The following is a 5,417-nucleotide window of genomic DNA, read 5'->3' as shown; positions in this document are numbered from 1 at the left end:
GATAAAGTACTGAAATCAGTAGATCGCTGGTTCAAGCCCCACCTCTGCCAGGTTGCTACTTTTGGGACCTTGGGCTGGGCCTTAACCCTCAATTACTTGGATTGTTTTTGGTTACAATTGTAAGTGGCTTTGGATAAAAGCGTCTGCTAAAAGCCTAAAATGTAAATGTAATGCAAATGTATAAAAATGGCAATAATATCCATTCAAAATGCAATAAACTGTACAAAATGTCAGTGAGTCTAAACACTTTGAATTGACTGTATATGCACACACAGGTATAAAAATCAGTTATATAAAATAGAGTAATATTATTACTATTAGTACTATTATAGTAATACTATAGTAATGTACAACTGCGTTGCATCAGTTTGAGAGCAGACCTTTTCTGTTCCAGCATACCTGTACTTCTACACAAAGCAAGTTTCATAAACTATGGTTTGACGAGTTTGGTGTGGAGTATTTCCAGTAGCCCCAAATCTCTCAGGCGGGGCAATTGTTGCGATGATGGCCAAGGTGACCCGTTCAATGGGTAAATTAAAGCTTAAATAATTAACATCTTAAGTCATCTGTCAGTTTGCCCTCACAAATAACTTTGAACATGGAGAGAGACCAGCTTCACCATTAATCATAAAATTAAGTAAAGCCTTCACACTAACAATTTAATTCAGTCCTCATCAAATAGCATTTTATTTTAGGTACAGCAGATCCTGAGGTAATGGTAGTCATGTTGACGAGATCGCTAGCTGCTCCAATTATCGCTACACCAGGTTACGTGTGACGCAAGCTCGTAAGTGCGAGCCCTCCCGAAACCCATACAGATTGTATTGCAGTGCCTACAGTTCGAAAAAAAGTGCCTTAACATGAGAGTCTATCAGAGCAATCCAGGCCATTTTCAATCAGACTGAAATCGCCCAAAAAGGGGCGGTACTGTGTGGAACACAACTTGACGCTGATTGGACTACAATATTCAGAGGCAAGACAGACTGTCCAGAACAGTCACAGCTAGTGTAACACTGGTTGAATGTGCTTTGAATTTCTAAGGAACAAACCGCCCATGACCGCAACCTGACTGAACTCATTTAGGATGAACTGGAATGTTGATATGTACCAAAAACATGTTATTAAAGATACAAAACAGAAAAAAAATTAAAACGTTCTCTATTAAAACCTGATTAATGTGTGCACTTTGCCAAAGACGATCCAGCTATTCCACAATAAAAACGTTTGTCAGAAATGTAACATTCTATGTTTGTCAGAAAAAAGCACTTTTTGTGAAACACAAACACATGACTTTAGGGAATATGTTAGTTAAGCTTAATATAAATTGATGCAGCACAAGAATGAGCTTAAAAGTAATAAAATAATAATAAAATAAACTAATAAAAATGAAAAATGTGTTCTCTGTCCAAACTATAATGACATGTAAAAAGTTATTCACACTATTAACCCCTAAAAAATTTTCCTTACAGTACAATCAACAGCACCAAAACTGTTAAACAAGTAGGTTTCAATTAAACCTTTAATTCTGCTCTTTATTAGAAATTCCTAAAGTAGATTATCCACCCATCAGTTTGTGATCCAACGCTCAAGCTCAGTGGAGGTATACAGCAGGACAATGATCCAAAGCACACAAACAAGTCCACCCCTGAATGGCTAAAATCAGACTTGAGGTTTTGGAGTGGCAGAGTTAAAGTCCTAACTTAAATCATATTAATATGCCGGGCTAGACATTAAATGGACAGTGGGGAAACCCTCCATTTTAGCAGAATTAAACAATTCTGCAAAATAGAGACTGAAATAACCATGATACCTTTATACATTTACAATTTGATGTCTGCAGCATACCCCAAAAAAGTTGGAACAGAGGTGTGTTTACCCCTTTGTTCCATTACCTTTCCTATTAATACGACTTTTATGGTTTTCAGAATTGAGGACACAAACTGTTGCAGTTTTGCAAGTGGAATTGTTGTCTGTTCTTGCTTGATATAAGACTTCAGCTGCTCAACAGTCTGTGGTCAACATTGTCTGATTTTCCTCTTTATGATGCACCATACATTTTCAATATGAGACAGATCTGAATATTCTATAAAATTCACATTATAAATGTGTTTCTATTCACAAAATACAGTAAAGTTAATGAGTGAAAACAGTGAAAATCCTTGATTTGAATTTCTATCAGTTAAATAAAGAGTCAAAAAAATAACAAATTATAGATTGGTCTTTATATTGCATTTTACAAAACACATGTTTTGGTACTGAGGATACCAAGCGATGAAGTGTTTTAACTGTTATTTCTGCCCCATTTTCATTGTTGTCATTGTTGCATTTTTCGTTTATAAATTCTCCACACATACTCTCGAACAGGCCAGGCCAGTCCAGTACATATGCGCTTTTCTTCCGCAGCCATGTTTTTGTAATGTGTGCAGCATGGGGTTTTACATTGTCTTGTTGAAAAATGTATGGATGTCTCTGGAAAAGATCTTCGTCTTTGCAGCATATGTTGCTGCTATCACGTAAGTGATCATTTATGCATTAATGGTGCTATCATATGAGTGTAAAAGTGAATGACCTTTGCCAAGGGCACTGAGACTTCATATCATGACAGACTGGCTTTTGGACTTGCTGATAACAGTCTGGATGGTCCTTTTCGTCTCTGGTCTGGAGCACATGGTGTTTATTTTTTCAAAAAAAGATCTGAACTACTGACTCACCCTTGCACTTTACACTCTTGAATTTACCCAGATTCCTTGAATTATTTAATAATTTATTATGTACTGTAAAAGGGAAATTTGCAAATCCCTTCCAATAATTTCAATAATTTTCTCACACATTTGTTGACAAACTAAAGATTATTTGCCTATATTTCCTAAAAGACTCAGCTTTTCATGGATACTGTTTTTGTACCAAATCATGATTAAAATTACCTGTTGACATCACCTGTTTGAAATCTTTATTTAGCTTTTTTACTTTATTACTAGCACTAATTTACCACTGTCCCAACTTTTTAAGAATGTGTTGCAAGTCAAAAATGGAGGTTTATTAACAAACAAAATGATGTTAACCAGACAAAACATGAAATATCTTGGTTTCATACTGTCTGCAATGAAATAAAGTTCACTGCAGGAGTTTTTATTAGGTTCCATACTATGGCAACTTTTTCTGACACACACATACACACATTACATTAATTAATTTAACCATCAAAAAGAGAGAATATATATTTATGTTTTAATTTGATTTAGATCTCTTACAGCTTATCTGCGGGACTCTCGTGCTGGTAATGGCAAATGTCAGAAATTATTTACAGAGCTAAGATATACTTAGGATTTCTAACAAGTCTAAGGTTGAACAAAACCATGTGTTCAAGCAAATCAAGCACACAATGACCTACTGCACCTACAATAATAGCCTACCCATTGTTCAAGATGTACAAAAGGTTGTTGATGTTGGTGGCCTACCACAGTGGAGTGTTGAGCACTTGAGGGACCTGCACAGCTGGGAATGAACCCCTTAAGTGTTACAATAGCATTCAAAATGGAAGGCTTTTGGAAGTCTGAGAATGGTGGAATAGTGTGAGGGTGTTAGTCCCCAGAAACCTCAAGATGTCACAGGCCCTTACAACAGAATGTTAGCACCTGGTACATGCCATCACAGTTGTTTTTAACCCGCATATGATACAGTTGTAGTTTTTTTGACCTGTGACTTTGAGGAGTGTGCCTGTATTAACAAGAGTCTCAAGTTGTCCTTTGTTTCCTTTGTTTAGTAACTGTAAGCTTGGTTTATACAAAGCCTATTTTTGTACAGTACAAAGTGAAGTTGTGTAACCAATTTAGAATTATTGTTCATTATTAATAATTCACTATGATTTCATGCTAATTAAGGAATATCTTTTTATTGAAACGTTATTTAAAACACATAAGTCAGCCCTGTAAAAACACACTTTACACAGAATGAGATCAAATTATTTTTCCCCCAAATAAAATGTCCTGTAAGACGTATTATTTATTGTGTCATGTGGTTAACAATAAGGAGTCTCAAGCATCAAATGGCTATGGCCTAGCTTGTCTATTCTACTGATCTTAATACAAAACTGACATGTTGTTCTTTTGTATATGCAATTATTATTTCTTCAATCAGAAATGGCAGAATACAAAAATAATGCATTTTGTATAAGCCATTTAAAACTATGCATTAAGTGACAAATATGTGCGACTCTGCAAAAGTCCTACACACAAATTCTGTTGTGCAATAATTCTTTATAAAAATATACTTAAGATAAACAACAAATATTTCAGCTAGTTATAATAAAAAGCAGTTTAAAAGAAATATTATGTGTTAACACATTATGTCCTTAACATTACATCAGTTTTCAGAACTGTCATAATTTATAAACTTTTCGCAAAAGCTACAAGTTAATCTGTAAAACAAATTGTTTAATCAAGCACTAGTATTTTCACTTACAAAAAAGAATTTTTTTCATAAAAAGAGGGATGTCTTAGCTAAAGCTTAAGTTTCTTTAAATAAATATTTATTCACTTATGTCACAATCATTTTAGAATTTTTGACACATGCAAATGACAAAAATTTGCTGAAGACATACACACACCAATATTTCCTGAAATAAGCAGGATATAAATTATTGAATAAACTGTATTATTTTGGAAGCCAAATTGTGTTTTTTGTAATGATGAATTAAAACAATCTATTAAACTAGAATTGATTAATCTAAACTATAATAAAAGTAATGACATTTAACAATTACTGATGATTTTTTGAAAACAAAAAAATATAAAAACTAAATTTAATCAAATTAAAAAACAACCTTTAACCAATGCAATAACAGAACTCAGTCTTCCAGTGTTATTCATGTGTACCTGAAATAACAACGTAAAAGTTAGCTCCTAATAAGGGTGGTGATGATGTTCCTAAAAAACATCCTTCTGCCTCCTTGGAACCTATTGCTAACTAACACCATATATGTCAACCCCAAGAAAACCTCCTCCAATCATTTGGAGTCTTGGGAAGATTGGCTCCCTTTAAAAGGGGGACATGACTTTTGCAATGACAGAACACAGTTCAGCCTGAGAAGGTAATACGAAAAGGCAATCTACAAGCAGGATGAGTAAAAAATGAGAGGACCCAATAACACTGGTTTACTATAACCAAAAAAAAGTGTTAGCAGATGTATTATAATCTTGTATTATAATCTTGTATTTTGTAGGCCTCATATTATAACTGCCTTTTATTTAATCCAAATTATTTTTTAATTGACTAACACGACATAATTAATTAGAAGTTATCAAAAACCAATAACTTATATTTTTGTTTTATTTTCAGCAAAACCAACTCTGCAGGCAAAGGTAAATCTTAACTTAACAGCAAAAAGAAAGGAACTGTGACCACTTCTAAATCTCAAG

The sequence above is a fragment of the Trichomycterus rosablanca genome, chromosome 3 (genome assembly GCF_030014385.1).
Source record: "Trichomycterus rosablanca isolate fTriRos1 chromosome 3, fTriRos1.hap1, whole genome shotgun sequence".
Classification (NCBI taxonomy): domain Eukaryota; kingdom Metazoa; phylum Chordata; class Actinopteri; order Siluriformes; family Trichomycteridae; genus Trichomycterus; species Trichomycterus rosablanca.
Note: the sequence above shows the minus strand (reverse complement) of the source record.